The sequence below is a fragment of the Bombina bombina genome, chromosome 7, assembly GCF_027579735.1.
Source record: "Bombina bombina isolate aBomBom1 chromosome 7, aBomBom1.pri, whole genome shotgun sequence".
NCBI classification, from domain to species: Eukaryota; Metazoa; Chordata; class Amphibia; order Anura; family Bombinatoridae; genus Bombina; species Bombina bombina.
In genome coordinates, this window is record NC_069505.1 from 451,424,940 (window position 1) to 451,448,151 (window position 23,212).

At 37.3% G+C, this 23,212-nt stretch overlaps 1 protein-coding gene across 5 annotated transcripts in view; it reads left to right on the forward strand.

The window, feature by feature from the left end:
• The first annotated feature begins 485 nt into the window (after positions 1-485).
• Positions 486-23,212, forward strand: part of LOC128666689 (uncharacterized) — a 257,961-nt gene continuing 235,234 nt past the window's right edge. Inside the window, exons 1-2 of one of the 5 annotated variants that reach the window (XM_053721417.1) lie at positions 514-554; positions 9,673-9,762. The gene's annotated coding sequence lies outside the window, so the exon portion shown is untranslated. Of the gene's footprint in view, positions 555-9,672; positions 9,763-15,024; positions 15,046-22,442; positions 22,586-23,212 lie in introns of those variants that run through there. The other 4 variants (XM_053721423.1, XM_053721418.1, XM_053721422.1 and 1 more) reach the window with 4 other exon arrangements.

Genomic DNA, 23,212 nt, shown 5'->3' on the forward strand with positions numbered 1-23,212 from the left:
ATATATAATACAATAGAGAGGTTCCCTCAGTCTCTCTCACACACACAGCCCCCTCCCCAGTACCTTATATACAGATATATAATATTATAGAGAGGTTCCCTCTGTCTCACACACACAGCCCCCTCTCCAGTACCTTATATACAGATATATAATGTTATAGAGAGGTTCCCTCTGTCTCACACATACACAGCCCCTCACCATTACCTTATATAGATATATATAATGTTATAGAGAGGTTCCCTCTGTCTCACACACACACAGTCCCTCACCAGTACCTTATACAGTATACAGATACACATCACTACTATAAGTTACCCACATACAATCACCAGTGCTAAGAAGACAGCTGCTTGTTCTGTACAACAGTTACTACATTACAGATCAGCCGTGGTACAGTTACAGGAAACTGCTTAAATTTTCCCTTCTCTCAGTCTCTCTACCAGACAGTACCTTGTAGTCACAGCAGTCATGTGACTTGTGACATCATAGGTCCTTCTGCTGAAACGGAACTAGCTTTTACGATTTCCGTCTTTCAACATGGCGCTTTCATAAAGGTAAACATGAGAAAGGCCACGATAGTTTAATGTTATGTACCTGTATATACTGTAGTGTGTGTGAGAGGCAACCTCTATATTACATATCTGTATATAATGTACTAGAGATGGGCTGTGTGTGTGAGAGGCAATCTCTATATTACATATCTGTATATAATGTACTAGAGACGGGCTGTGTGTGTGTGTAAGATAACCTCTATATTACATATCTGTATATAATGTACTAGAGACGGGCTGTGTGTGTGTAAGATAACCTCTATATTACATATCTGTATATAATGTACTAGAGACGGGCTGTGTGTGTGAGAGGCAACCTCTATATTACATATCTGTATATAATGTACTAGAGACGGGCTGTGTGCATGAGAGGCAACCTCTATATTACATATCTGTATATAATGTACTAGAGACGGGTTGTGTGTGTGAGAGGCAACCTCTATATTACATATCTGTATATAATGTAGTTGTATATAATGTACTAGAGACGGGTTGTGTGTGTGTAAGATAACCTCTATATTACATATCTGTATATAATGTACTAGAGACGGGCTGTGTGTGTGTAAGATAACCTCTATATTACATATCTGTATATAATGTACTAGAGATGGGCTGTGTGTGTGAGAGGCAATCTCTATATTACATATCTGTATATAATGTACTAGAGACGGGCTGTGTGTGTGTGTAAGATAACCTCTATATTACATATCTGTATATAATGTACTAGAGACGGGCTGTGTGTGTGTGAGATAACCTCTATATTACATATCTGTATATAATGTACTAGAGACGGGCTGTGTGTGTGTAAGATAACCTCTATATTACATATCTGTATATAATGTACTAGAGACGGGTTGTGTGTGTGAGAGGCAACCTCTATATTACATATCTGTATATAATGTACTAGAGACGGGCTGTGTGAGAGGCAACCTCTATATTACATATCTGTATATAATATACTAGAGACGGGCTGTGTGTGTGAGGCATCCTCTATATTACATATCTGTATATAATGTAGTTGTATATAATGTACTAGAGACGGGTTGTGTGTGTGAGAGGCAACCTCTATATTACATATCTGTATATAATGTACTAGAGACGGGCTGTGTGTGTGAGAGGCAACCTCTATATTACATATCTGTATATAATGTACTAGAGACGGGCTGTGTGTGTGAGAGGCAACCTCTATATTACATATCTGTATATAATGTACTAGAGACGGGTTGTGTGTGTGAGAGGCAACCTCTATATTACATATCTGTATATAATGTATTAGAGACGAGCTGTGTGTGTGTGAGAGGCAACCTCTATATTACATATCTGTATATAATGTACTAGAGACGGGCTGTGTGTGTGTGAAAGGCAACCTCTATATTACATATCTGTATATAATGTACTAGAGACGGGCTGTGTGTGTGAGAGGCAACCTCTATATTACATATCTGTATATAATGTACTAGAGATGGGCTGTGTGTGTGTAAGATAACCTCTATATTACATATCTGTATATAATGTACTAGAGACGGGCTGTGTGTGTGTAAGATAACCTCTATATTACATATCTGTATATAATGTACTAGAGATGGGCTGTGTGTGTGAGAGGCAATCTCTATATTACATATCTGTATATAATGTACTAGAGACGGGCTGTGTGTGTGTAAGATAACCTCTATATTACATATCTGTATATAATGTACTAGAGACGGGCTGTGTGTGTGTGAGATAACCTCTATATTACATATCTGTATATAATGTACTAGAGACGGGCTGTGTGTGTGTAAGATAACCTCTATATTACATATCTGTATATAATGTACTAGAGACGGGCTGTGTGCATGAGAGGCAACCTCTATATTACATATCTGTATATAATGTACTAGAGACGGGTTGTGTGTGTGAGAGGCAACCTCTATATTACATATCTGTATATAATGTACTAGAGACGGGCTGTGTGAGAGGCAACCTCTATATTACATATCTGTATATAATATACTAGAGACGGGCTGTGTGTGTGAGGCATCCTCTATATTACATATCTGTATATAATGTAGTTGTATATAATGTACTAGAGACGGGTTGTGTGTGTGAGAGGCAACCTCTATATTACATATCTGTATATAATGTACTAGAGACGGGCTGTGTGTGTGAGAGGCAACCTCTATATTACATATCTGTATATAATGTACTAGAGACGGGCTGTGTGTGTGAGAGGCAACCTCTATATTACATATTTGTATATAATGTACTAGAGACGGGTTGTGTGTGTGAGAGGCAACCTCTATATTACATATCTGTATATAATGTATTAGAGACGAGCTGTGTGTGTGTGAGAGGCAACCTCTATATTACATATCTGTATATAATGTACTAGAGACGGGCTGTGTGTGTGAGAGGCAACCTCTATATTACATATCTGTATATAATGTACTAGAGACGGGCTGTGTGTGTGAGAGGCAACCTCTATATTACATATCTGTATATAATGTACTAGAGACGGGTTGTGTGTGTGAGAGGCAACCTCTATATTACATATCTGTATATAATGTATTAGAGACGAGCTGTGTGTGTGTGAGAGGCAACCTCTATATTACATATCTGTATATAATGTATTAGAGACGAGCTGTGTGTGTGTGAGAGGCAACCTCTATATTACATATCTGTATATAATGTACTAGAGACGGGCTGTGTGTGTGAGAGGCAACCTCTATATTACATATCTGTATATAATGTACTAGAGATGGGCTGTGTGTGTGAGAGGCAATCTCTATATTACATATCTGTATATAATGTACTAGAGACGGGCTGTGTGTGTGTAAGATAACCTCTATATTACATATCTGTATATAATGTACTAGAGACGGGCTGTGTGTGTGTAAGATAACCTCTATATTACATATCTGTATATAATGTACTAGAGACGGGCTGTGTGTGTGTAAGATAACCTCTATATTACATATCTGTATATAATGTACTAGAGACGGGCTGTGTGTGTGAGAGGCAACCTCTATATTACATATCTGTATGTAATGTACTAGAGACGGGCTGTGTGTGTGAGACGAGGCAACCTCTATATTACATATCTGTATATAATGTACTAGAGACGAGCTGTGTGTGTGAGAGGCAACCTCTATATTACATATCTGTATATAATGTACTAGAGACGGGCTGTGTGTGTGAGAGGCAACCTCTATATTACATATCTGTATATAATGTACTAGAGACGGGCTGTGTGTGTGAGAGGCAACCTCTATATTACATATCTGTATATAATGTAATAGAGACGGGCTGTGTGTGTGTGAGAGGCAACCTCTATATTACATATCTGTATATAATGTACTAGAGACGGGCTGTGTGTGTGTGAGACAACCTCTATATTACATATCTGTATATAATGTATTAGAGACGGGCTGTGTGTGTGTGAGAGGCAACCTCTATATTACATATCTGTATATAATGTATTAGAGACGGGCTGTGTGTGTGAGAGGCAACCTCTATATTACATATCTGTATATAATGTACTAGAGACGGGCTGTGTGTGTGTGAGAGGCAACCTCTATATTACATATCTGTATATAATGTACTAGAGACGGGCTGTGTGTGTGAGAGGCAACCTCTATATTATATATCTGTATATAATGTACTAGAGACGGGGCTGTGTGTGTGAGAGGCAACCTCTATATTACATAGCTGTATATAATGTACTAGAGACGGGCTGTGTGTGTGTGTGTGTGTGTGAGGCAACCTCTATATTACATATCTGTATATAATAAATGTACTAGAGACGGGCTGTGTGTGTGAGAGGCAACCTCTATATTACATATCTGTATATAATGTACTAGAGACGGGCTGTGTGTGTGAGAGACAACCTCTATATTACATATCTGTACAGGGAGTGCAGAATTATTAGGCAAATGAGTATTTTGACCACATCATTTATGCATGTTGTCTTACTCCAAGCTGTATAGGCTCGAAAGCCTACTACCAATTAAGCATATTAGGTGATGTGCATCTCTGTAATGAGAAGGGGTGTGGTCTAATGACATCAACACCCTATATCAGGTGTGCATAATTATTAGGCAACTTCCTTTCCTTTGTCAAAATGGGTCAAAAGAAGGACTTGACAGGCTCAGAAAAGTCAAAAATAGTGAGATATCTTGCAGAGGGATGCAGCACTCTTAAAATTGCAAAGCTTCTGAAGCGTGATCATCGAACAATCAAGCGTTTCATTCAAAATAGTCAACAGGGTCGCAAGAAGCGTGTGGAAAAACCAAGGCGCAAAATAACTGCCCATGAACTGAGAAAAGTCAAGCGTGCAGCTGCCAAGATGCCACTTGCCACCAGTTTGGCCATATTTCAGAGCTGCAACATCACTGAAGTGCCCAAAAGCACAAGGTGTGCAATACTCAGAGACATGGCCAAGGTAAGAAAGTCTGAAAGACGACCACCACTGAAGAAGACACACAAGCTGAAACGTCAAGACTGGGCCAAGAAATATCTCAAGACTGATTTTTCTAAGGTTTTATGGACTGATGAAATGAGAGTGAGTCTTGATGGGCCAGATGGATGGGCCGTGGCTGGATTGGTAAAGGGCAGAGAGCTCCAGTCCGACTCAGACGCCAGCAAGGTGGAGGTGGAGTACTGGTTTGGGCTGGTATCATCAAAGATGAGCTTGTGGGGCCTTTTCGGGTTGAGGATGGAGTCAAGCTCAACTCCCAGTCCTACTGCCAGTTTCTGGAAGACACCTTCTTCAAGCAGTGGTACAGGAAGAAGTCTGCATCCTTCAAGAAAAACATGATTTTCATGCAGGACAATGCTCCATCACACGCGTCCAAGTAATCCACAGCATGGCTGGCAAGAAAGGGTATAAAAGAAGAAAATCGAATGACATGGCCTCCTTGTTCACCTGATCTGAACCCCATTGAGAACCTGTGGTCCATCATTAAATGTGAGATTTACAAGGAGGGAAAACAGTACACCTCTCTGAACAGTGTCTGGGAGGCTGTGGTTGCTGCTGCACGCAATGTTGATGGTGAACAGATCAAAACACTGACAGAATCCATGGATGGCAGGCTTTTGAGTGCCCTTGCAAAGAAAGGTGGCTATATTGGTCACTGATTTGTTTTTGTTTTGCTTTTGAATGTCAGAAATGTATATTTGTGAATGTTGAGATGTTATATTGGTTTCACTGGTAAAAATAAATAATTGAAATGGGTATATATTTGTTTTTTGTTAAGTTGCCTAATAATTATGCACAGTAATAGTCACCTGCACACACAGATATCCCCTTAAAATAGCTAAAACTAAAAACAAACTAAAAACTACTTCCCAAAATATTCAGCTTTGATATTAATGAGTTTTTTGGGTTCATTGAGAACATGGTTGTTGTTCAATAATAAAATGAATCCTCAAAAATACAACTTGCCTAATAATTCTGCACTCCCTGTATATAATGTATTAGAGACTGGCTGTGTGTGTGAGAGGCAACCTTTATATTACATATCTGTATATAATGTACTAGAGACGGGCTGTGTGTGTGAGAGGCAACCTCTATATTACATATCTGTATATAATGTACTAGAGATGGGCTGTGTGTGTGTGAGACAGAGGGAACCTCTCTATAATATTATATATCTGTATATAAGGTACTGGGAAAGGGGTTGTGTGTGTGTGAGACAGAGGGAACCTCTCTATAATATTATATATCTGTATATAAGGTATTGGGGAGGGGATGTGTGTGTGAGACAGAGGGAACCTCTATAATATTATATATGTATATAAGGTATTGGGGAGGGGATGTGTGTGTGAGACAGAGGGAACCTCTATAATATTATATATGTATATAAGGTATTGGGGAGGGGATGTGTGTGTGAGACAGAGGGAACCTCTCTATAATATTATATATCTCTATATAAGGTACTGGAGACGGGCTGTGTGTGTGAGACAGAGGGAACCTCTCTATAATATTATATATCTGTATATAAGGTACAGGGGAGGGGATGTGTTTGTGAGACAGAAGGAACCTCTATAATATTATATATCTCTATATAAGGTACTGGGGAGGGGCTGTGTGTGTGAGACAGAAGGAACCTCTATAATATTATATATCTGTATATAAGGTACTGGGAGGGGGCTGTGTGTTTGAGAGACAGAGGGAACCTCTCTATAATATAATATATCTGTATATAAGGTACAGGGGAGGGGATGTGTTTGTGAGACAGAAGGAACCTCTATAATATTATATATCTGTATATATGGTACTGGGGAGGGGTTGTGTGTGTGTGTGTGAGACAGAGGCAACCTCTCTATAATATTATATATCTGTATAAGGTACTGGTGAGTGGCTGTGTATGTGAGACAAAGGGAACCTTTCTATAATATTATATATCTGTATATAAGGTACTGGGGAGGGGCTGTGTAGTATGTGAGACAGAGGGAACCTCTCTATAATATTATATATCTCTATATAAGGTACTGGAGACGGGCTGTGTGTGTGAGACAGAGGGAACCTCTCTATAATATTATATATCTGTATATAAGGTACAGGGGAGGGGATGTGTTTGTGAGACAGAAGGAACCTCTATAATATTATATATCTCTATATAAGATACTGGGGAGGGGCTGTGTGTGTGAGACAGAAGGAACCTCTATAATATTATATATCTGTATATAAGGTACTGGGGAGGGGGCTGTGTGTGAGACAGAGGGAACCTCTCTATAATATAATATATCTGTATATAAGGTACTGGGGAGGGGCTGTGTGTGTGAGACAGAAGGAACCTCTATAATATTATATATCTGTATGTAAGGTACTGGGGAGGGACTGTGTGTGTGAGACAGAGGAAACCTCTCTATAATATAATATATCTGTATATAAGGTACTGGGGAGGGGCTGTGTGTGAGAGAGAGGCAGAGGGAACCTCTGTATTACATAATTGTATATAAGGTACTGGGGAGGGCCTGTCTGTGTGTGATACAGAGGGAACCTCTCAATAATATTATATATCTGTATATAAGGTACTGGGGAGGGGGCTGTGTGTGTGAGACAGAGGGAACCTCTCTATAATATTATATATCTGTATATAAGGTACTGGGGATGGGACTGTGTGTGTGAGACAGAGGGAACCTCTTTATATTATTATATATCTGTGTATAAGGTACTAGAGACGGGCTGTGTGTGTGTGTGTGTGAGACAGAAGGAACCTCTATAATATATATCTGTATACAGGGCCGCCACTAGAAATTTTGGGGCCCCTGACTTAACCATTGATCAGGGCCCCCCCCCCCTTTGACATATGCAATTTTTGACCAAGTGAATAAAACGTATATGCACTTTATTCTTAAGTGTCTATTTAAACTTGGAAATGTTGTAAAGGTAGTAACATACACACACACTCACACATAAGGATTCACATATAGACACTCTAGCAAACACGCAAAGAAACTCAGACACAGACACCCAAACAGATACTTAGCACTTGTTTACATTGACCTGACAAGTAATGAGGTAAACTACAGTTTTGTAAAAAAAGGAGATTTAGAAAACAAAATATGGAGTTCTGATTATCTTTTTGTAAAGGAAGATGCCAACTAAATGATGACAACAGCATGCAGTGGCTGAAAGGAAGGGCCCTGAACTGCCTAAACAATAATTTAAAGGTTAAATGGTAGATTGGTAAGGTAGTAAGGTCAAAATGTCCTAAAAAGGAACAGACAATGGACACACACCCGCACAAACTCAAACTTGCACATACACCCAAGGAAACACCAACAGAGACAGCCTCAGAAAACACACAAAGACATACACACACACACAGAGACACCCACAGAAAACACAGAAAGACATACACACACCCTCACAGAGACACCCACAGAAAATACACACCCTCCCAGAGACATCCACAAAAAACACAGACATACACGCCCACCCTCACAGAGACACCCATAGAAAATACACAAAGACATATGCACACACCCTCACAGACATCCACAGAAAATGCACAAATACATACACACCCACACTCACAGAGATACCAACAGAAAAAAAATACATACACACTCATAGAGACACAAACCAAAGCACAAAGACAAACACAGACACCCACAGAAACACTCACAGGAGGAAACATTTATGCACCTTGAATCCCCTAAATCAACAGTGTGTGACATGCATGATAAAAAAAATGCAGAAATTAATCACTTTTTAAAGAATCATATTTGTAAATGTGCAATCAAAAATAATTCTGTGAATTCAAAAGAGTACAATAATGATCTGGGTAGATGGCTAGATGAAGAAAAAATGTTGACATATTTTTTTTCATATTTTCCCCAACCAAGAGCACCACTTCAAATATAGCGTACAAATGTTCCCATATGTCAGCTGTACTTGTGGATTTTGAAAATGCTGTACTCTATATGGTCTTGGTGGAACCATAAGCTGTGGTACTCATACCATTAGATCTGGTAAAAATGCAGGATTTAAGCTTGTTGGTATGCATTTCAAAATTAAGTCAGCTGTAGAGTAAACTGAACAGTTTTAAGTTAACCTGTCTCATTTCCAACACTGAGCAATCTAAGTCTGAGAGTATAACATGTTATGCAGATGTAAAAATCTTAGATAAAATGCCTCCTTGTATCTGGAAAGTCCTTGCATAAAGGGGCAGTAAACTGGAATGTAATATATATCATTTGTGTATTGAGGAGGAAATATTTCTGCATGGTTTTAAATATAGAATTTCTACAACATTGTCAAATAATCATAAATACACTGCTGCTAAAAAAAATAATTGTTTTTATGGACCCCTGGCCCCACCATACAACTACTACCACACTAAAGTTACAATCTTAAATTGCACAAAGAAATAAAAAACATTTTCTAAGTAATTCCTACCTCCTCTGCAAATGAATGTGATCAGCCGTTCTGACACAGGCACACACTCTACAAACAAAGTGCCAAGTCTGTCTCACACTGTGCATAGCGGTTTAGTGCACACTCAGAAATCCTCTCAAATGCTAATACTTTACTCCTTGTAATAACATTTCCCATGCTCAATTAGTACTCTGCTGTAGTACCCACTGGTGGCTGCCAAAATTTAAAAAAAAAAAATTTTTTTTTTTTTTTTAGTTCTTGCCTCATGGGGCCCCCCTAGCCCATTGGGCCCCTGACAGGAGTCACCCCTGTCACCCCCTGATGGCGGCCCTGTCTGTATATAAGGTACTGGGGAGGGGGCTGTGTGTTTGAGAGACAGAGGGAACCTCTCTATAATATTATATATCTGTATATAAGGTACAGGGGAGGGGCTGTGTGTGTGTGAGACAGAGGGAACCTCTCTATAATATTATATATCTGTATATAAGGTACTGGGGAGGGGGCTGTGTGTGTGAGACAGAGGGAACCTCTCTATAATATTATACATCTGTATATAAGGTACTGGGGATGGGACTGTGTGTGTGTGAGACAGAGGGAACCTCTCTATAATATTATATATCTGTATATGAGGTACTGGGGAGGGGCTGTGTGTGTAAGACAGAGGGAACCTCAATATAATATTATATATCTGTGTATAAGGTACTGGGGAGAGGGCTGTATGTATGTGTTGGACAGAGGAAACCTCTCTATAATATTATATATCTGTATATAAGGTACTGGGGAGGATTTGCTTGTGAGACAGAGGGGAACCTCTCTATAATATTATATATCTGTATATAAGGTACTGGGGAGGGGATGTGTGTGTGAGACAGAGGGAACCTCTCTATAATATTATATATCTGTATATAAGGTACTGGGGAGGGGTGTGTGTGTGAGACAGAGGGAACCTCTCTATAATGTTATACATCTGTATATAAAGTACTGGGAGCGGCTGTGTGTGTGTAAGACTGAGGGAACTTCTCTATAATATTATATATCTGTATATAAGGTTCTGGGGAGGGGGCTGTGTGTAAGACAGAGGGAACCTCTCTATAATATTATATATCTCTATATATAAGGTACTGGGGAGGGGCTGTGTGTGTAAGACAGTGTGAACCTCTCAATAATATTGTATATCTGTATATAAGGTACTGGGGAGAAGGCTGAGTGTGAGGAAGTATTTCTGTAATATTCTATTCATGTATATAAGGTACGGCTTAGGCGGGTGTTGTTTGTGAGGCTGAGGAAACATATGTGTTTAATGCATATGGAACCTCTCTATAGTACTTTATACCTCCTATATGAGGGTTAGGATCTCTCTATAGAGTCTGTGTATAGTGTCTGTAAATAAGGAGGAGACGAGTGAGTGAGTGAGCGAGTGAGATACAGGGGTAGTACATAGTTATGTAAATATATATATATATATATAAATAAACATAAAGCTTAAAGGGACAGTTTACTCAAACATTTTCTCCCCTTTAATTTGATCCCAATCATCCACTTTACCTGCTGGAGTGTATTAAATTGTTTTGAAGTATTTCCATTGCCCTCATAATGGCATTTGAAATAGTTTATTTAGCCTGTGGTATCCCCCCCACCCATCCTGAAAGATATTGGCCTCAAGGCCAAGCTGTGTTTTATCACAGCCAGTAGAGGAAATTCCACTCCAAGTGGGTTATAGAGGAGATAAGGTAATAAAATGTTAATTTTCGATTGTTCTCTCCAAGTATTGGTGAATGGTTTATGGACAGATATAAGATTAAGAAGCATGTATATGTACACAATGTGATAAAGTAATGAGATCTGATTATACCTACAGATATAAGATACAGACACATGTATATGTACACAATGTAATACAGTAATGAGATCTGATTATACCTACAGATATAAGATAAAGACACACGTATATGTACACAATATTAAAAAGTAATGAGATCTGATTATACCTACAGATATAAGATAAAGACACATGTATATGTACACAATGTGATAAAGTAATGAGATCTGATTATACCTACAGATATAAGTTAAAGACACACGTATATGTACACAATGTGATAAAGTAATGAGATCTGCTTATACCTACAGATATAATATACAGACACATGTATATGTACACAATGTGATAAAGTAATGAGATCTGCTTATACCTACAGATATAATATACAGACACATGTATATGTACACAATGTGATACAGTAATGAGATCTGATTACACCTACAGATATAAGATAAAGACACATGTATATGTACACAGTGTGATAAAGTAATGAGATCTGATTATACCTACAGATATAAGATACAGACAAATGTATATGTACACAATGTGATAAAGTAATGAGATCTGATTATACCTACAGATATAATATACAGACACATGTATATGTACACAATGTGATAAAGTAATGAGATCTGATTATACCTACAGATATAATATACAGACACATGTATATGTACACAATGTGATACAGTAATGAGATCTGATTATACCTACAGATATAAGATAAATACACATGTATATGTACACAATGTGATACATTAATAAGATCTAGAGACGGGCTGTGTGTGTGAGACAGAGGGAACCTCTCTCTCTCTAATATTATATATCTGTATATAAGGTACTGGTGAGGGGCTGTCTGTGTGTGAGACAGAGGGAACCTCTCAATAATATTATATATCTGTATATAAGGTACTGGGGAGGGACTGTGTGTGTGTGTGTGAGACAGAGGAACCTCTCTATAATATCATATATCTGTATATAAGGTACTGGGAGGGACTGTGTGTGTGTGTCAGAGGGAACCTCTCTATAATATCATATATCTGTATATAAGGTACTGGGGAGGGGGCTGTGTGTGTGAGACAGAGGGAACCTCTCTATAATATTATACATCTGTATATAAGGTACTGGGGATGGGGCTGTGTGTGTGTGAGACAGAGGGAACCTCTCTATAATATTATATATCTGTATATGAGGTACTGGGGAGGGGCTGTGTGTGTAAGACAGAGGGAACCTCTCTTTAATATTATATATCTGTGTATAAGGTACTGGGGAGAGGGCTGTATGTGTGTGTGTGGGACAGAGGAAACCTCTCTATAATATTATATATCTGTATATAAGGTACAGGGGAGGGGCTGTGTGTGTGAGAGACAGAGGGAACCTCTCAATAATATTATATATCTGTATATAAGGTACTGGGGAGGATTTGTGTGTGAGACAGAGGGAACCTCTCTATAATATTATATATCTTTATATAAGGTACTGGGGAGGGGATGTGTGTGTGAGACAGAGGGAACCTCTCTATAATATTATACATCTGTATATAAAGTACTGGGAGCGGCTGTGTGTGTGTAAGACAGAGGGAACCTCTCTATAATATTATATATCTGTATATAAGGTTCTGGGGAGGGGGCTGTGTGTAAGACAGAGGGAACCTCTCTATAATATTATATATCTCTATATATAAGGTACTGGGGAGGGGCTGTGTGTGTAAGACAGAGGGAACCTCTCAATAATATTGTATATCTGTATATAAGGTACTGGGGAGAGGGCTGTATGTGTGTGTGAGACATAGGAAACCTCTCTATAATATTATATATCTGTATATAAGGTACAGGGGAGGGGCTGTGTGTGTGAGACAGAGGGAACCTCTCTATAATATTATATATCTATATATAAGGTACTGGGGAGGGGCTGTGTGTGTTAGACAGAGGGAACCTCTCTATAATATTATATATTTGTGTATAAGGTACTGGGGAGAGGGCTGTATGTGTGTGTGAGACATAGGAAACCTCTCTATAATATTATATATCTGTATATAAGGTACTGGGGAGGGGCTGTGTGTGTTTGAGACAGAGGGAACCTCTCTATAATATTAAATATCTGTATATAAGGTACTAGGGAGGGGCTGTGTGTGTATGTTTGAGGCAGAGGGAGACCCTATAATAATATAGATCTATAAATTAGCTACTGGGGAGCCCAGAGGCAGAACTTTTTTTCACTTTCTGCGATGAGATTTTTTTTAATGGAAAATTTTCTGCAGGTTATTTTAAAATAAAATTTAATTTTAAATTAGGCAGTAACACTAAAGCACCAATTCAGTTGCAATGTGTTGATTAACTGGAGAATAAAGCAATTGTAAAAGTTTTTTATAATATATTGCAACAGTTGAAAATTGGATTGCAAATTAGCTGCAGAGAAAAAAATGTAATTGTAAAATGTCTCTTGAATAAATTTGTTTCCTTTTCTCTTGATCCAACACAGAAATGTAGTAATAAAAAGGTGCATTGCTCATAAGAATATCGCTCAGAAAACACAGCTTTGCAGACTGGGAAAAGTTAGGGGACTGAGAGCCAGTCAATACTGCATATTTGACTTTTCACTTCAAACAGCACTTTGCTGTGGATTCGCTGTGTTAAGGAAAAAACTTACACAGTGCTGCCAGAGCATAGCTCTTTTTGAAGAGAACAGCCTGATGTGGAGCAGCGCTGCAAGGTTAAAGCAGTAATGGTTCCTGCATGTGTCCTGTTTTTTCTGCAGACATGCTGCATTTTCTGCAATGACATCTCAGATCACTGTATGTTCTGCCTTGGGGCTGGGGAGAAGGCTGAGTGTGAGGAAGTATTTCTGTAATATTCTATTCCTGTATATAAGGTACGGCATAGGGTGTTGTTTGTGAGGCTGAGGAAACATATGTGTTTAATACATATGGAACCTCTCTATAGTACTTTATACCTCTATATGAGGGGTAGGATCTCTCTATAGAGTCTGTGTATAGTGTCTGTAAATAAGGAGGAGGCGAGTGAGTGAGAGAGATACAGGGTTAGTACATAGTTATGTAAATATAAAGCTATATATATATATATATATATATACATTGCTACTAGAGTTTTATCTGGAATCACTAATATGCATGATATGTACCAAGTGGTGTGATTAGATGTCTATCTGCTAATTAACCTGGAACTAATTAATCATGATTATAGCCTTAATTGGGTTCTTTGATGTGATTGTTGCTTTATTCACAATATTTACTATGCACTGTATGTTTGGTTGCCATGGCAACCGATTTTTGGCAGTTTTTGCACAAAGTGGAGGGGTTTATGTATGCTTAAATGTTTGATTTACTTGTATGTTGTTGGTCTGATGAAGGGGAGCATTCCCCGAAACGTTACCGATTTAAACTATCTGTGTTAAAACTTAAGTCCAGAGAGTGCTGTTTCCTGTTTTGCTATATATATATATATATATATATATATATATATATATATATATATATATATATATATATATATATATATATATATAAAAACATAAAGCTTAAAGGGACAGTCCCCAAGGCAGAACATAGTGCGATCTGCGATAATATCGCAGAAAATGGAGCCTGCCTGCAGAAAGAATGGCCAGTTCTGTTAAGCACAGAATTTTCTTCAACAGGATTTTTTTTTTCTGTGTGCAGTGCAACCAGCACATTTTTACTTTGAAATTATTGGCTAATGGCTGCTCTGCTCATAAAATTGATACTTTTTTTAGATGCTATATCTTAATTGTTACTTTTAGCCCGCCAGAACGGCTTCTGCGACTGAGAGGTAAGTGCAGCCAGGAATGCGCAATTCATATCCGCAGGGCATGTTTTTCTTTTTACATTTAGGGCAAGCAGAAGGGGTAAAAGCTTTCACGGTAGTGTGAGAAGAGAGCATGAAAATAAGCTAGCTCTGCGTGCACATTCACAACAACCGCCTCAGTTTTAAGTACTGCTTTGAATAATTTGCTGCCTGAGAGACCGACGCTTACTAGTCTGTGCTATAAGCTTACTACCAGTGCACTGTTTGACCAGACTAGCATTGCATTTTACCAGCCAGTCTGCCATGTGCCCCCCAAATATTATTCCTTCTCTGCATCCCTGTCTTGCCAATAATATTGCAGGAGGAGGTGGTGGCCACTAATCCATTATTTTAATATCACCGCGCTGCAGCCATTATGATTGCAAAGGAGTCAATGTGCACCGTGCCTCCCTTTCATCCCTGTAACATCACAGCTCATTCTGACATTGTAATTAGGAAGGGAAGTAGCTATGACCACGGTTCAGGTTCAGTATTAAATAAATGGGCAGCTTTCACTTTCACCGGTAAGTTGATTGTAAAAGGTATTTGCCTGCTCTATGAGCACTTTCGATTAGTTTCATCAGAGAAATCACTAGGCAATCACAATAATATATAGTTTTAAAATAGCCTTACATATGCCTGTTATTGCATGAAATTCTCAACGGCAGAGAGTCCCTGTTATTGAGAGTCTGTTTGTTCTGGGGTAGAATATACAATTACTGTGGTGGCAGGGGCTATTCTCAAACTTTATTACGTGTTATTCCTCACAGGAGGGTACTGACAGGCTTCCTACTGCAACACCGACAGCTAGCAGAGAAACTGATCTTGTACAGCAAACTGCATACCAGCTCTGCCCTGTTTTATTGCAATTCCAGCACACTTTTTTTATGCTCCTTCTATACATATCGTTATTTGCTCTGAGAGGACGCTTTCAGAGTTCCGATCACTCACAACTACAGTGATTTATAGCTGACTACTGTGAGACGCAGACGCAGTGTTTTCTTTTTGTTGTGAGTGATCGGAACTCTGAAAGCCTAAACTTTGCAATGGGGGTCAAGTGGATGTCAGACCCATAAAACACAGAGTATAACCATCTATATACTAGAAGATGGGTGCCGTAGGAATTTACTTTCTGATCTACGTTGCTATAGCAACCACTGACACTGATCTGTTAATCGGCATAAAGGGGCGGCACAATGCATTGAGTGACAGCTAACTCTGCTGCCTGCGCGTCTTCAGACAGAGAGGATCAAGCTGCAGATTCACTGATGTGCATACGATCAGAAATACAGGTCGGTTGTGGACTCGGTGAATTACTGGAGCTCCAGCTCTACAACTTAAATTTTCGTGCGCAGTGGAAGTTATATATATTTTTAAAATTAAAATATCTCAAAATGCCTAAAAAATATGTAACAGATGCATATTGAGAAAAAAAGATAACTTTAGATGCACAATGAGAATGTTGCAAGATGAAAAACGACTATAATGTCCCTTTAAAAAACTTTGATATATTGTAATAGTCTTTTATTGTCCAAACAAACCCTATATATATATATTTTGCTTCTACACACTCCATACGTATCACCTGCCATTTATATTCTAAAAATAAAACACTGCAGCTGGGTTTAAGTCAACAGCAATGCACTGCACTGGTGAGCCAATGGCAAGAGACAGCGTGTGTAGCCACCAGTCCCCTGCTAGCCCAGAGAAGTGCATTTATGCTGAAAATATGTGCATGATTCAGCAAAAGATATAAAAAGAACAAAGTATATTTGATCATAAAAGTGGATTTAAGTGTCTTAAAGGAACAGTAAAGTAAAAATTAAACTGTCAAATTTTAAACAACTTTCCAATTTACTTTTGTCATCAAATTTTGTTTTGTTCTGTTGGTATTCTTTGCTAAACCTAGGTAGATTAATAGGCTGATTTCTTAGCCTCTTCAGGTATGAACAATTTGTGATGCTACATGTGAAAGTTTACCATGTTTTAAAGAAATGTTTTATTTGTTTATTTTGTTCTAAATAAATGTATGTTAAAACTGAATTTCATTTAAAAATGACCTGCAGAAAAATTTTCACTACAAAAAATCTCATCGCAGAAAGTGAAAAAAAGTTCTGCCTCTGGGGGGACAGTTTACTCAAACATATTCTCCCCTTTAATTTGTTCCCAATCATCCACTTTACCTGCTGGAGTGTATTAAATTGTTTTGAAGTATTTCGATTGCCCTCTTAATGGCATTTGAAATAGTTTATTTAGCCTGTGGTATCCCCACCCATCCTGAAAGATATTAGCCTCAAGGCCAAGCTGTGTTTTATCACAGCCAGTAGAGGAAATTCCACTCCCAGTGGGTTATAGAGGAGATAAGGTAATAAAATGTTAATTTTCTATTGTTCTCTCCAAGTATTGGTGAATGGTTTATGGACAGATATAAGATTAAGAAGCATGTATATGTACACATTGTGATAAAGTAATGAGATCTGATTATACCTACAGATATAAGATAAAGACACATGTATATGTACACAGTGTGATACAGTAATGAGATCTGATTATACCTACAGATATAATATACAGACACATGTATATGTACACAGTGTGATAAAGTAATGAGATCTGATTATACCTACAGATATAAGATAAAGACACACGTATATGTACACAATGTGATAAAGTAATGCGATCTGATTACACCTACATATATAAGATAAAGACACATGTATATGTACACAGTGTGATAAAGTAATGAGATCTGATTACACCTACAGATATAAGATAAAGACACATGTATATGTACACAGTGTGATACAGTAATGAGATCTGATTATACCTACAGATATGAGATACAGACACATGTATAACATAAGTGCCACAGGCTGATAGCTTCCAATCCACGCCGCATTGAGGCAGTAATTGCTGTTATAGGGGCCCAAACCAAGTACTGCGTACATACAGTATGCATGCATATACTTTTCAGAGGTCCGATATTGTTCTACAGGTATGTACAATCCTTGTTTTATTGAGTGCATGTAATATTCTAATTTTCTGAGATTGTGGATTTGGGGTTTTCATGAGCTGTAAGCCATAATCATCACAATTATGACAAATCACTGCTTGGACTCATTACATGCAATGCAAGATAGTTTATCTCATATATTAGTTTCACCTTTTAAGTTGCATTAGTGAAATAAATGAACTTTTGCACAATATTCTAATTTTTCGAGTTTCACCTGTATAAGATAAAGACACAGGTATATGTACACAATGTGATACAGTAATGAGATCTGATTATACCTACAGATATAAGATAACGACACTGGTATATGTACACAATGTGATACAGTAATGAGATCTGATTACACCTACTCATATAAGATACAGACACATGTATATGTACAGTTGTACACAGTGTGATAAAGTAATGATATCTGATTATACCTACAGATATAAGATACAGACACATGTATATGTACATAATGTGATACAGTAATGAGATCTGATTATTCATACAGATATAAGATACAGACATAGGTATATGTAAACAGTGTGATACAGTAATGAGATCTGATTATACCTACAGATATAAGATAAAGAAACATGTCTATTTACACAGTGTGATAAAGTAATGATATCTGATTATACCTACAGATATAAGATAAAGACACATGTATATGTACACAATATGATACAGTAATGAGATCTGATTATACCTACAGATATAAGATACAGACGCATGTATATGTACACAATGTGATACAGTAATGAGATCTGATTATACCTACAGATATAAGTTACAGACACAGGTATATGTACACAATGTAATAAAGTAATGAGATCTGATTATACCTACAGATATAAGATAAAGACACATGTATATGTACACAATATGATACAGTAATGAGATCTGATTATACCTACAGATATAAGATACAGACGCATGTATATGTACACAATGTGATACAGTAATGAGATCTGATTATACCTACAGATATAAGTTACAGACACATGTATATGTACACAATGTAATAAAGTAATGAGATCTGATTATACCTACAGATATAAGATAAAGACACATGTATATGTACACAATATGATACAGTAATGAGATCTGATTATACCTACAGATATAAGATACAGACGCATGTATATGTACACAATGTGATACAGTAATGAGATCTGATTATACCTACAGATATAAGATACAGACGCATGTATATGTACACAATGTGATACAGTAATGAAATCTGATTATACCTACAGATATAAGATAAAGACACATGTATATGTACACAATGTAATAAAGTAATGAGATCTGATTATACCTACAGATATAAGATAAAGAAGCATGTATATGTACACAGTGTGATACAGTAATGAGATCTGATTATAGCTACTGATATAAGATAAAGACACATGTATATGTACACTGTGTGATTATACCTACAGATATAAGATAAAGACACATGTATATGTACACAGTGTGATAAAGTAATGAGATCTGATTATACCTACAGATATAAGATACAGACACATGTATATGTACACAATGTGATACAGTAATGAGATCTGATTATACCTACAGATATAAGATAAAGACATGTATATGTACACAATGTGATACAGTAATGATATCTGATTATACCTACAGATATAAGATAGACACATGTATATGTACACAATGTAATAAAGTAATGAGATCTGATTATACCTACAGATATAAGATAAAGACACATGTATAGGTACACAATGTGATAAAGTAATGAGATCTGATTATACCTACAGATATAAGATACATATACATCTATATGTACACAATGTGATAAAGTAATGAGATCTGATTATACCTACAGATATAAGATACAGACACAGGTATATGTACACAATGTAATAAAGTAATGAGAACTGATTATACCTACAGATATAAGATACAGACACGTGTATATGTACACAATGTGATACAGTAATGAGATCTGATTATACCTACAGATATAGGATAAAGACACATGTATATGTACACAATGTGATACAGTAATGAGATCTGATTATACCTACAGATGTAGGATAAAGACACATGTATATGTACACAATGTAATAAAGTAAGGAGATCTGATTATACCTACATATACAGGTGAAACTCGAAAAATTAGAATATCGTGCAAAAGTTCATTTATTTCACTAATGCAACTTAAAAGGTGAAACTAATATATGAGAGAGACTCATTACATGCAAAGCAAGATAGTTCAAGCCGTGATTTGTCATAATTGTGATGATTATGACTTACAGCTCATGAAAACCCCAAATCTACAATCTCAGAAATTTGAATAATGTGAAAAGGTGCAATATTCTAGGCTCAAAGTGTCACACTCTAATCAGCTAATTAAGCCATAGCACCTGCAATGGGTTCCTGAGCCTTTAAATGGTCTCTCAGTCTGGTTCAGTAGGAATCACAATCATGGGAAAGACTGCTGACCTGACAGTTGTGCAGAAAGCCATCATTGACACCCTCCATAAGGAGGGAAAGCCTCAATAGGTAATTGCAAAAGATGTTGTATGTTCCCAAAGTGCTGTATCAAAGCACATTAATAGAAAGTTATGTGGAAGGGAAAAGTGTGGGAGAAAAAGGTGCACAACCGCAGCCTGGAGAGGATTGTCAGGAAAAGGCCATTTAAAAGTGTTGGGGACTTTCACAAGGAGTGGACTGAGGCTGGAGTCAGTCTTGCAGGGAAGCATGAAGTGCTCCAAAATCTCCTGGTAGACGGCTGCGTTGACCCTGGACTTAATGAAGCACAGTGGACCAACACCAGCAGATGACATGGCTCCCCAAATCAACACAGACTGTGGAAACTTCACACTGGACTTCAAGCATCTTGCAATGTGTGCCTCTCCATTCTTCCTCCATACTCTGGGTCCTTGGTTTCCAAATGAGATGCAAAATTTGCTCTCATCAGAAAAGAGGACTTTGGACCACTGAGCAACAGAGCAGGTCTGTTTTTCTTTAGCCCAGGTAAGACGCTTCTGACGTTGTTTGTTCAGGAGTGGCTTGACAAGAGGAATACGACATTTGAAGCCCATGTCCAGGATCCGTCTGTGTGTGGTGGCTCTTGATGCACTGAGTCCAGCCTCAGTCCTCTCCTTGTGAAAGTCCCCAACATTTTTGAATGGCCTTTTCCTGACAATCCTCTCCAGGCTGCGGTCATCCCTGCTGCTTGTGCACTCTTCTACACTTTTCCCTTCCACATAACTTTCTATTAATGTGCTATGATACAGCACTTTGGGAACATCCAACTTCTTTTGCAATTACCTTTTGAGGCTTTCCCTCCTTATGAAGGGTGCCAATGATGGTTTTCTGCACAACTGTCAGGTCAGCAGTCTTTTCCATGATTGTGATTCCTACTGAACCAGACTGAGAGACCATTTAAAGGCCCAGGAACCCTTTGCAGGTGTTATGGCTTAATAGCTGATTAGAGTGGGACACTTTGAGCCTAGAATATTGCACCTTTTCACAGTATTCTAATTTTCTGAGATTGTGGATTTGGGGTTTTCATGAGCTGTAAGCCATAATCATCACAATTATGACAAATCGCGGCTTGAACTATCTTGCTTTGCATGTAATGAGTCTATCTCATATATTAGTTTCACCTTTTAAGTTGCATTAGTGAAATAAATGAACTTTTGCACAATATTCTAATTTTTCGAGTTTCACCTGTATAAGATACAGACACAGGTATATGTACACAATGTGATAAAGTAATGAGATCTGATTTATACCTACATATATAAGATACAGACACATGTATATGTACACAGTGTGATACAGTAATGAGATCTGATTATACCTACAGATATAAGATAAAGACACATGTATATGTACACTGTGTGATTATACCTACAGATATAATATAAAGACACATGTATATGTACACAGTGTGATAAAGTAATGAGATCTGATTATACCTACAGATATAAGATAAATACACATGTATATGTACACAATGTGATACAGTAATGAGATCTGATTATACCTACAGATATAAGATACAGACATGTATATATACACAATGTGATACAGTAATGAGATCTGATTATACCTACAGATATAAGATACAGACACATGTGTATGTACACAATGTGATACAGTAATGAGATCTGATTATACCTACAGATATAAGATAAATACACATGTATATGTACACAATGTGATACAGTATTGAGATCTGATTATACCTACAGATAGAAGATACAGACACAGGTATATGTACACAATGTAATAAAGTAATGAGAACTGATTATACCTACAGATATAGGATACAGACACATGTATATGTACACAATGTGATACAGTAATGAGATCTGATTATACCTACAGATATGAGATACAGACACATGTATAACATAAGTGCCACAGGCTGATAGCTTCCAATCCACGCCGCATTGAGGCAGTAATTGCTGTTATAGGGGCCCAAACCAAGTACTGCGTACATACAGTATGCATGCTTATACTTTTCAGAGGTCCGATATTGTTCTACAGGTATGTACAATCCTTGTTTTATTGATTGCATGTAATATTCTAATTTTCTGAGATTGTGGATTTGGGGTTTTCATGAGCTGTAAGCCATAATCATCACAATTATGACAAATCACAGCTTAGACTCATTACATGCAAAGCAAGATAGTTTATCTCGTGTATTACTTTTACCTTTTAAGTTGTATTAGTGAAATAAATTAACTTTTGCACAATATTCTAATTTTTCCAGTTTCACCTGTATAAGATAAAGACACAGGTATATGTACACAATGTGATACAGTAATAAGATCTGATTATACCTACAGATATAAGATAAAGACACATGTATATGTACACAATGTAACACAGTAATGAGATCTGATTATACATACAGATATAAGATACAGACACAGGTATATGTACACAATGTGATAAAGTAATGAAATCTGATTATACCTACATATTTAAGATAAAGACACAGGTATATGTACAGTGTGATATAGTAATCAGATCTGTTTATAACTACAGATATAAGATACAGACACATGTATATGTACACAATGTGATAAAGTAATGAGATCTGATTATACCTACAGATATAATATACAGACACATGTATATATACACAGTGTGATACAGTAATGAGATCTG